The sequence below is a fragment of the Mirounga angustirostris genome, unplaced genomic scaffold (assembly GCF_029215605.1).
Source record: "Mirounga angustirostris isolate CCGP_5_RB_7025 unplaced genomic scaffold, mMirAng1.0.hap1 SCAF_3, whole genome shotgun sequence".
Taxonomy (NCBI): domain Eukaryota; kingdom Metazoa; phylum Chordata; class Mammalia; order Carnivora; family Phocidae; genus Mirounga; species Mirounga angustirostris.
In genome coordinates this window covers 11105472-11117670 of record NW_026991711.1, presented here as the reverse complement: position 1 = coordinate 11117670, position 12199 = coordinate 11105472, and the positions used below count along the sequence as shown (strand labels likewise).

At 39.1% G+C, this 12199-nt stretch overlaps 1 protein-coding gene across 3 annotated transcripts in view; it reads left to right on the top strand.

The window, feature by feature from the left end:
* Positions 1 to 12199, top strand: part of PCCA (propionyl-CoA carboxylase subunit alpha) — a 403499-nt gene that overhangs the window by 193712 nt on the left and 197588 nt on the right. The gene's annotated exons all lie outside the window — the stretch shown is intronic.

The window sequence follows — 12199 nt, the reverse complement described above, 5'->3', positions numbered from 1 at the left end:
TACATACAGGTCAGTACTAATGCTTAAGAAAGTGTGATTCTAGAAGCCTTTAGGATGTAAAGCAATAACTGAATTAGGAGCAACCATTTTACTTTTATATGTATATATAAAAGATTTTATCTTTAAGTAATCTCTACACCCTGTGTGGGGCTCAAACTTACAACCCTGAGATCAAGAGTTGCATGCTTCACCGACTAAGCCAGCCAAGTGCCTCACAGCCATTTTATTTAAATAATGAAATCAAAGTTATCCTTACTCCCCTTAAGGAGTAAATTATGTTGTAAATTGTATTAGCAACTTTTCATTAGTCGTGAAAAGATCATTTCATTGTAGTCCAGCCTAAATTATCATCAACTTCAGAAAAATGGAGTTTAACATTAAATTTAAAGTGTAAAATATAAGTTCACTTTGCGTTGTAAGTGAATAGTGTGGGTCTAAGAACATTCCATGGGAAGGACTGGTCTGGGTAGTTTTGCTGTTTTTTCATGGCTCGTTAAAACAGTGGAGCTAGGAGGCTAAAATTTGGAGGCTGAGGGGTTAGAACAGTGGTGGAGTATGAGTACCTGGCCCCCATCAAGCCCATACAGAGCTTTATGCAGTTTCAAAAAGATTCCCTTCAAGGGGACACAGCCTGTAGGTCAGAAGGCTTGGCAAGTGGACTACAACTTTGTGTGAATTAGAAAAAGTGCTCTTTTCTCAGGGTGTATTCAGCCCTGAGACAGAGAGCCCAGCTTAGCAATGTAGCATGTCAAACCCTTACTCTGCACCACTGACCCAGTGCCTTTGTGCAGTAAACAGTTCATACAATGGTACAGTAGTGGCTCAGGACAATTGAGTGGACTTTATTTATTTATTTTTTTTGAGAGCGTGAGTGGTGGGATGGGGTGGTGGCCAGTTGGGGGGAGGGGCGGGAGAGGAGGGAGAGAATCCCAAGCAGGCTCCATGCTGACACGGGGCTCCATCTAATGACCCTGAAATCATCCCCTGAGCCAAAATCAAGAGTCAGATGCTTGACTGGTTGAGCCACCCAGGGGCCCCTAGAGACTATTTTTACATTTCTCTGCTCATTTTTGTCTATGGTGAAAAATAGTCATCCAGTCCTCACTTTTCCTCATTTTTTTCTCTTGTTGGATCTGGAGAAATTTCTTCCCTCCTTTTCCTTTTACTGTCACTCTCTTTTCTTAACATTTGTTAACTGACAAGTAACAGTGATTGTATCTAACCTTATGGGCTCGTGATTCACCTTTGTTAATGGAAAGAAAACAGTAAGCTCTCAAGGGAACTCAGATGTAATAAAAAAAATTATCAGTAACATCAGTATCCAAAGCATATACACATTTTGAAAAATCCTCTTCACATTCTTTTTAGCTCATTCTCTAGTTCTTTTTTAGCTTTAATTGTGGAGTATTTAATATATTTTTTAACTCTGCCAAGTTCCACCATAAGCAGCATTTTTTCTCTAAATATTGGTTAAGTAGGCCTGGAAGGGTCTATTTTCCTTAGAAATAATATCCCCCCAAATGTGTGTTTGAAACCCACAACTAGTTTGGGTGTTCGTCTCTGTGTGTTTAACTACACACAAATAGACATAAACAAGGTACTTGGGGATATTATTCCCAGAGGCCTTTAAAGTATTTGTAAGAGTTTTCTAGATTCCTACCCAGCGAGTATTTTTGTAATTTTTATTCTGGTTGTTGAATTAGATTTTGGTCAATTTGGGTTTTGCTCTAATGAGCTTGAGTGGTAAATTCATGAATTTGAGGTAGTCAATTTGACAAAGAATATTTTGTCAAATCACATCTCTATTAAATTTTGATGTAACGTAGTGGCATGGCATATGGGCAGTTTGTCAAAATACTAGCGTTGTATGCTACTCTGGCTTCTGAAAGGAATACTCCTTCATATTTATAGAATACACTTTCATGTTTTATATTTAAATGAATGCCATTTTACTTACTCTACATCATATATTCACTAGTTACTACATTTTTAATTTATTTTTATTTAGTTTTTAAAGATTTTATTTATTTATTTGCCAGAGAGAGACACAGCGAGACAGGGAACACAAGCAGAGGGAGTGGGAGAGGGAGAAGCAGGCTTCCTGCTGAGCAGGGAGCCCGATACGGGGCCCGATCCCAGGACCCTGGGATCATGACCTGAACTGAATGCAGGTGCTTAACGACTGAGCCATCCAGGCGCCCCTATTTTATTTTTTAAAAAGATTTTATTTATTTATTTGAAAGAGAGGGAGAGGGAGCATGAGCAGGGGGAGGGGCAGAGAGAGAAGCAGACTCCCTGCTGAGCAAGGAGCCTGATGCAAGAGTGGATCCTAGGGTCCCGGATCATGACCTGAGCTGAAGGCAGATGCTTAACCGAGTGAGCCACCCAGGTGCCCCTAGTTACTACATTTTTAAATTAAGTGACTTAAATACAGATTAGTAGGCTTGCTGTTATTCTCCTAACTTTATATGTATCATATGTAATATAAAATGTGTTTCATTGAGCAGATAGTTTTTTTCCATGCTTAATATGAAATTTCTGCTTTTGGTTCACTGTGATACAATAGAAAGAAATCAGACAGGCCTGGATTCCTATCCTGTCCTGACACCATTTAGTAACAACGTGATTTTCAACTTTTTGAGGAACCTCCATAACCAGAGTGGCTGCACCAGCTTGCATTCCCACCAACAGCGTAGGAGCGTTCCCCTTGCTCCGCATCCTCACCAGCATCTGTCGATTTCTGACTTGTTAATTTTAGCCATTCTGACTGGTGTGAGGTGGTATCTCATTGTGGTTTTGATTTATATTTCCCTGATGCCAAGTGCTGTTGAGCACTTTTTCATGTGTCTGTTGGCCATTTGGATGTCTTCTTTGCAGAAGTGTCTGTTCATGTCTTCTGCCCATTTCTCGATTGGATTATTTGTTCTCTGGGTGTTGAGTTTGGTAAATTCTTTATAGATTTTGGATACTAGCCCTTTATCTGATATGTCATTTCATTGCACCCTGTTCTGCTTCTTCAAAGCATTTACCATAACTGTAATTAAAATATTAGTTGTCTAGTTGCTAAATGTTGGATTATCTCATAAGAAAATTAGGTGCGTGAGGGCAGTGATGGTGTTTATCCTGTTTACTTGTATATTATTAGTGCTTAGCAGTGCCTGACACATGGTAGGTGAGTAATATTTGTTGAATGAATTAATGAATGAGTGATAATATCCCTATTTCAAGGAGTTTCTAATAAACTTGATATGAAACAGACAGAAAGATAACGTGAATTCATAGATGCTGTAATGGTGGAGTAAAAAAGTATTTTTCTTTCCTCACCTCTGTATTTGGTTCTTTGAAAGTAATGTGAGCACTGTCTTAGGACTTACATGTGACTCTGTTGAGAGTACCTCACTTTGTGCTTCCTTTGAACGGCTCCCCAGAGTGGCAGCATTTTTTAAAAGACTGATAACTCACTGTGGAGGGGAAATACAGGGGATGGGCACACTTGGGAGTGTTTGGAGTATTACTTGCTCTTATCTTTTGGGATGATGATCTGGCATCGGATGTTAAAAGTGCATACTCTTTGACCTACCTGTTCAGTCTTTAGGAATCTTATCCTACAGAATTAAAAGACTGAATTGTGAGGTAATGTTAACGAGGACATTTATGACAGCATTGTTTACAGAGCCCAAATTCTAACCAACTGAAGTGTCCACCAAATGGATGGACTGAAAGAATTCTATGCATCTTCAGTGTAAGTTACTACTTAGCTGGTACTTGAAAACATGTCCTTACATTAAGTAGGAAGGCAATTTGCAGAGTAAGGTATGGTGCAGTCTGATGTTAGTTAAGCCACCTTCCCATCCTACAATATCTTTATTGTTTTTGGATGAGCATAGAGAAAGATGTGGATGTATACACATCATATTGAAATATATATATATTATATAAATATATATATAATATATATATATAGTTCGCTCAAAAGGTTTATCAGAAGTTTGTTTTCTCTTGATACATTCCCCGCAGGCTTTTTATTTTAGGTATTTTCAAACCTAGAGAAAAGTTGAATGAATAGTACATTGCACACCTGTATGCTCTTCACCTAGATTGCTAAGCTTTTCTATATCTTTTTTTCCTCCGTCTCTCCCTTTCTTTGCCTTCTCCTTTCTCCTCTTATTCCTTCCCTTCCCTTCTTGTTTTTTTCCTCAACTATTTGAAAGAAAGTTGCAGACGTCATGACACGTGACTCCTAAATATTTCAGTATGGATCACTTTCCTACAGAATCACAATACCATTATCACACTCAAGAAAATTAACAGAAATCTCATAATATCATTTAATGTATAGTCCGTATTCAAGTTTCTTCAATTCTGCAAAGAACTGTCTTTTTTTTTTTTTAATCTTTTTTTAATACCATCCACAATCCAGTCAGAGTTTACACATTGATTTTATTTATGTCTCTTTATTATCTTGCTCTTTTTCTTTTTGGATTTCTTTTCATTAACTCTTCAGAAGAGTCCAGGGGAGCTGACTTGCAAAATGTCTCACATTCTAGATTGGAGGTTTCAATATTGGTCCAGTCAAGGCACCTGGGAAATGAGATGGAGAGGTGGGGGTTGCATTTGGAACAAGAAATTTATTTTGAATTGGTGATTTTGAATATGGTGTAGTTAGCGAACCTTAGATGATTTCACGGTGTGACTCTGGGACTAGGTGGCTAAAGTAAGAGAGGAGATTATTTGAAATGAGATCCTAAGGGCTGAGTGGTGAGGATGTTGCCTGAGTCATCCACACAAGGTGACAGGAGTTAGGATCCGAAGGAAGGTCATAAGTCGAGTGACATAAATTCTGCAGCAAATACTGGGTTGTGACGATGAAGTTGGTAGATGACAGGGAATTGGAGAAGATTTTTTGACCAGATAAAATAAACCTCAAGGAAAAAGAAGTTTCTCCAAGGATTAGAAGAGGTAATGTTCTAGAAATAGTTAGGCTGTAATCTAAATGTTCTAACGTGTCATGACATGGATCTCAAGGAGGTATGTGAGGGCTGCTGGAGAAGTGAGGTCCTTGGGGGCACTGAAGTTTTCAGGTGAGGCAAGATGATAGATGGAATGTTCCCTGAAAATACCCCTCAGTATACCTGACTGATGATCGTGGAGTAGCCATCTCAGAAAATATTGTGGAGTGGCTTGGAAAAGAATTGGCAGAGGTATTTTGGGGAGGTGGGAGTAGTTGGATGAGCTGATGTTCTAAGGCTGAGGAATGGCCAAAGAAGCTGATCCTTCTGGAAGTGGGTGCAGAGTCCCTGAAGTACCTGGTAGGAAGGTGAGTCCTTGGGCTCAGAAAAGTGGTTGCAAAGGCGTTGTGAGGGGGCTGGGTCTATCCACTTCCTCTAAATAGCCTCTGACTTGATTTCCCTTTCTTTGGCTCTGCCATCCCATGCTGCTACTACGTATGTCATGGCCCAGTGTAATAGCTTTCTGAATGGGTTCTCTGTATATACTCTTTATCTGCACCAATCCATTCTTCAGTATGGACAAAGTAGACATTAAAGTACAATCCTAATGATCCCTTCCCTGCTTAAAACTCTTTAATGTCTCCCCATTGCATTCCTGTGACTCTGTGGTCATTTACACCACTTTATCTCATCACTCCCCCTTTCCCTTTGTTCTTCCTCCTTCACTGTTTTCATTTCCTGGGATGCTCTATCCTCTTCCTACCTGAGGACCTTCATAGTTAGGCTGTAATCTAAGCAGTTATAACAGAGAATAAAAAACATAGTGACCTAAGAAAGATACGATTTAATTTCTCTGCCATTGTCATTGTCTCAAAAGGAGATTGTCAAGGGCTGGTAAGGAGACTCTCAGATTCACAGCAGATGGTTTTCATTTGGGGGCCCCAGAGTGGCTGCTTTTATACCCATCATCCAGCCTCAGCAGGAAGGTGGCAGGGGGAGTTCACACCCATTTTTTTCCCCCCCAGGGCATAACCTAGAAAGCACCTTTAATTCTCCTCCCATCCTATTGGCATTTAATCATGTGGTCGTACATAGCTACTAGGAAGATGGGAAATGTAGATGTCAAGGGGGCCATATACTAAGCTAAAAAGTAGCGTTTCTCTTATTAAAGGAAAAAGAATAGATATTGGTGGATGACTAGGGAAAGTAAGAATATATACGTGTATCTGCTCATTTCTGGAAACACATAAACATACACAAGAGCAGAACTAATAAGATGGTGTATTTACAGGGTGTGGAGGGAGGATCGGGGAGAAATGTTTGGGGGATGGGAAACAAAGTACAAGGAATGAAAGGGAGAGACTTCTTGGATTTTACTTTTAGAATTCTGACATTAATATTTCAAAATAAAATTAATATTCTGGGGAAGAAACTCAAAGTGGAGTACAAACAGAGACAAATGGATAGTACTGTATGAATAATCATGGTGAACAGGGGTAGGGAGGGGGGAGAGAAAAAAAAATCTAGCCTTAAATAACTTTTAGCCATATTTTGACTGGATACCCTCAAGCTAAATACAACATGTATAAACAAACATTAATAGGTTTGTTTTTCCTAGTTCATGGGTTAGCAGTTCTGAAACCAATTTATGTGTATTCTGGGATTGAGGAAATAAATACATGGATTGTGGATAAGATGAGTGACATTTCTCATTGTCAGAGAAAGAAGTTATAGATGTGGACATGGATGAGGATACAGTGAACCTTGTGGTGTGGAGTTGAAACGAGGTATCAGTGTAAACTTGTGATTTTTTTTTTTTTTAAGATTTTATTTATTTATTTATTTATTTGACACTCAGAGAGACAGTGAGAGAGGGAACACAAGCAGGGGGACTGGGAGTGGGGGAAGCAGGCTTCCTGTGGAGCAGGGAGCCCGATGCAGGGCTTGATCCCAGGACCCTGGGATCACGACCCGAGCCGAAGGCAGACGCCCAACGACTGAGCCACCCAGGTGCCCCTAAACTTGTGATTTTTAACATAGATTGAAAAATAAGTGTACAGATGTTATTGTGTGCGTGTGTGTTTGTGTGTACATATATACACATAATCTCTAGCTCAGGGTTTCTTTAGCCCTGTTGGGGTAGACGATTTTTTGTTGTGTGGGGGGGCTGTCCTTCACATTGTAGGATATTTATTATCACCCTTGGCCTCTACTCACTAAATGACTGTAGTGTCCCCTCAATTGTGACAATCAGGTATTTCCAGACACTGCTATATGTCATGAGGGAGGGAGGCAAATCACCCTCGATTGAGAACCACTGGCCTGCTGAGAGGTCATGGAAACATTGACACCCATAGCGATGAGCATACCAAGAACCCAGATCTTATTTTTTAAATACCATTGTCTCATAAATGGAACCAGTACTCCATGGTAAAATGGCTGATTTCCAGAAGAGTGTTAAGATGAGCCTGAAACATCTTGTATAAGAAAGTAATATGATGATATGTTAAAAAGACACAGGAGCCAGCTCTAAGGGGTTACCAGTGGCCAACCTGGGAAAACTTCAGCAACAAAATAAATAATGGTAGCAATGGATTAAAGCCCTTGGAATAAGATAAGAGTCCGTGGGGTCATACTGACATAAATAGATAAGAAAGATAAAAGGGGGAAGAGGCACAGCTCTTTTCTACAGTAGATTTTTAATTGATGTAGAAAAATCCCCATTTGTGCCCAATTGTTTAGGTAAGAATCATCAATGACAGATGCTAAAATTAGTGGGTGAAAATATGATGAGCAACAGGTATTTGCATAGTTTCATAGTATATCCCGAAGAGATCCTATAGTGGGAAATATAATATCTTCAAAATGAACAGACCTGGCAGTTTACCCAAATGCTCACAATTAATATCACTGGTAGGGGGACGTATCAAACATCATGTGCCTCTTGAGGTATGATGTGCTGAAAACAGCACATCGTTTCTGTGATGTTCTCCCCAACATGTACAACCTGGATATAATCATGAGGAAACAGCAGACAAACCAAATTGAAAGACAGTGTGTGAAATAAATGGCTTGCACTCTTCCAAAGTGTCAAGGTCAAGAAACAACAAAAGTGGATCAACTTATCTAGATCAAAGGAAACTAAGACTACGTGACAACTAAGTGCAGGATTAGTTCTTGGACCAGAAAAAAAAGTTTTTCTTTTGTAGTAAAGGTCATAAATGAGACAGTTGGTGAAATTTGAGTAAGGTTTGCAGATTAGATAATGATACTGTTACCAATGTTAATTTTCAGATCTGGTCATTGTACTGTGATTACATGAGAGACTTACCTTGGTTTTAGGAAATACTGAAGTATGTAGAGGTAAAGTACATCCTGTTTTCGACTTACCCCCAGATATGTAAGGAAAAGAGAGTGTGTGTGTGTGTGTGTGTGTGTGTGTGTATAACGGGAAAAAAAATGAATGATAAATGTGTTAACAGATGTTAACATTTGGTGACTCTGGGTGAAGGATGTACAATAATTCTTCATACAATTTTTGTGATTTTTTTCGTAATTCTGCAATTATTCCAAAATAAAAAGTTCAAAAAAATAGGTGACGAGGAGCATGTGCCTCCTCCCCTCAAAGCTAGGGAATTTTATTTAAGGAATAAAAACAGATGTATTTGTGATTCTATATTATTCATCTGATGAATTCTAAAGGATAGAGGGCTTAAAGAAATTGTTTTGTAAAGGGCAGAAAAGGAAGGACAGTTTACTGTCTTGTTGGATGACTGCTTAGTTGTTCAAATAATATTTTTTTCTCAAGTTGATTGTGAGCTTTTATTAAAATAAAAAATCTTGAGAGCAAAAATGTAATTTGGTTAAAGTTAATTTCTGAGTCCCCATGAAATAAGCAGTGGCTTTTGGCCTCCGTTTGATCCTGGCAGCGTGTGCAGCTAATGTCTGGCCAGTGTTTTGGAAACAGCAGGTAGTCAGGAGAAAGCTACTCCTAGGGGTCCTCTCCTCTGTGGCCTGGTCGTGACTTCCCATACAGATGGGACCCCGTGAACTTTGATAGAGGTCATTTTCAATTCCCTGTCTAAAACTCAGAGCCATAATTTTTATGAGTATATGATTAATAATATCGTTCAAGTTATAAACTACATCTCAGAGTACCTCTACAACCGACTTCGTGTTTGAACAAGGATCAGTTGAAAGAACATTGTCTTTCCTGGGACTTGGAAAGAAAGTAAACTCCGTACAAAATGATAACTTTCAGATGTGTAGGATCTCTCTTAACAGTTCCATGATTTTTTCCATCTATCTGGTCTTTTGAGCTTTTAGGAAAAGCAAATAGTTTTTTTTGATTATTCCCCCACTTGGCTTTAGAACTAATTAATGTACAGTAGTCTTTGGAGTCAGTGAGGCCCCTAGATTTGGGTTGTCTGCCATTAGCTACTGTTTTATCTTCTAGCCCTTCGGAAAGAGAATCAGATAATGAGTGGATTGTAATATTTTATTCAGAGAACATTTAAAGAGAAACTGCATTTGTGTAGTAATTTTATTCCTGAAACGTCTTTTAGCAAGATAAAAGTCTGTTTTCATGCTCTATTTACTATTCAAGTAGAAAGATTTTTGAAAGTCCAGGCTTCATTTGTGTGCTTGAATGGCTCTGCTCTTTGATATCCAAAATGTAAATTAATATTTGCTTATAATTCCTTTGACTTACGTTTTCTAAAATTGCTTACTTTTTCAACTTTGAATGTAGAATAAAAGTATAACATATCATTTATCCTGTAAAACTGCATACATTTTAATTTTTTGATGTCCTCAGTCACAAATTGGTCACTGAGTGTCAGAAAACAATCTTATTTTTGTTCAGATGATTATTATTTCTGAAATCTGCGTTAGAGTTTCCTGAAGACAGTCTCAGGCTCACAGGAGAGCAGGAAAATTTATACTATCACTAGGCTGTAACGGGAGAGCCAGTCAAGTTAAATACGAAATATAAAAGTCTAAAACAGTATTATTTTTATTTAACTGAAGGACAAAAATCCTGAAAGTTAGATTGCCTTTCTAAGTTATTTATTTATACGTGAACTTACAAATGGAAACATTCTGAAATACTAATTTGCACATAAGAACACTTTTTTTGGAAATAAAATCCAGCTGCACCTTGATCTTCTAATTTTCATCCTTTTCAGCTTCTTCTTTAGTATCTTATTTTTTCTAAAACTTCAGTTATTATATAGGAATGAGTTACATACTGCTGGCTTTGTCTTGCGTTTCTCTGTTTCCCGTTCTGAATTCCTCCATGTGGACGTCTGCCTCCATGCTTTGTATGTTCTGGGTGGATCTGCGTTCTAATTGGCCTGCTCTTCTCAACTTTAACTCCTCGGACACCATCAGTCTCCTCTCCCAGGTTTCTCCAGTTTAACCTGTCCACAGTGGATCAGATGTTTTCCTTTCAACCTGTTTCTTTTCATGAAGTGGTGGCTTCTGTCATGTAGTGTGCCAGAGCCAGAAGGGACTTATCTTCCCCATTCTTTTTTTTTTTTTTTTTTTAAATACAAGATTTCATTTTTAAGCAATCTATACACCCAACATGGGGCTTGAACTTAGAACTCTGAAATCGGGAGCCGCATGTTCTACCGACGCCCCCATCTCCCCCATTCTTGACATCCACTAAGTCACCATGCCTGCCAAAATCTCTTTCAAGCCCAGCTGCTTTCTCTGTCTGTATTGCCCACACCCTCGCTGTGGTCAGAGGCCTTGCCATTTTTCAGCAAGTCTCCGCAGTTGTCAGCTAATGGTTTTTTCCATCTTCACTCCCCCCTCTCCCCAGTCCCCTTCCCAGTAGTAGCCAGCATGATTCCTGGAGCACAAACCTAGTCGTACCTGCCCTGCGTCACCCATTCTGGTTGCCCTCAAGGAGAAGTAAAATCTTTGCATGGCTGTCAGACCTGAACGCCCCTGTTGGACTTTTCACGTTCACCACTCTCTCCTTTGCTCATGCTCTTTGGCCATGGTGTCCTTCTTTCATTTCTCTCCACAGAAATACCTGGTGGTATCCATTTGCTTTTGACAACAGTAAGAATATATTTTTTAAAAGATTTTATTTATTTATTTTAGAGAGAGAGTGCAAGCACTCGTGTGCACACATGAGACCAGGGGAAGGAGTAGAGAGGGAAGGGGAGTGAGAGGGAGAGAATCCCATGCAGACTCAGAGCCCTGAGTGTGGAGCCTCTGCGGGGCTTGATCCCAGGACCCTGAGATTGTGACCTAAACTGAAACTGAGAGTCCTACCCTCCACTGACTGGAGCCACGCAGACGCCCCAGCAACAGTGAGAATTCTTAAATATTTTAAGTTTCTCCCTGATATTACCCATCTTTCTTTCTCTATTTCTTCTTCCAGCCAGGAAGATTTGCCTTAAGTCTCCACTATTTTCCTCTCCCTGGAATGCTACATCTCTTGTCACCTATGCATAGAAATTTCTCTGGCGAGCCATACCCTTTTCTTCTTCAAAAGTGCTTTAGTTTTGTCTGTTTGTAAAACATACAGCAAAGGGATTCCGTTCTCTTTTGTAGCCTGACCTCTTTTAATAAAAGGAGTCTTTTATTTTAATTTCCCACTTACTGAGTTTGTCTTTCTAAGCACTCCTAGCATGTTGCTTTCAATTGCTCTTCATTTTCATCTACCCAAATATCACCTATAATATAGGCAGATGTCACATTTTTGCAATGATTTGTTAGGTATATTTGTGTCATCAGAAGGTTCTTATACCTTCCAATACTTTCCTCGTAGAAATAGGCATAATTACAACAGCCCTTCTAGTCATTACCCACAGAGCAAGGTTGGGTTAACTGTGCCTTTGTCCAGGGCATGTCCTATGAATGATATTTACTAGGTCATTGTCTATAGGTGATAACTTCTTCCATGGAAGTTTAGCTAAAGGAATAGCATTAATATTTTAATTTGGAACTTTCTCTAAATGTTTTGAGGTAGTTTGAATAGATTGAAAATTGGTTTTTATAAAAGTTTTAGTCACCTGGTATCTTCTGAGTCAGGAATAGAGATGCTCAGAGTTTCGCACAGGGTTGCTAGGTAGCATGGTCTAATATGCAGAGATGCCTAGAGCAATGCCTAGGTGGATGTATTAAGTTGGTTGGCTCAGAGATGGGAAATCATATTGAAAGGTATGCCCTTCTCCCCCATATGTATACATTAGAGTACAGGATAACCTGCTGTAACAAAGATTCTTAAATAC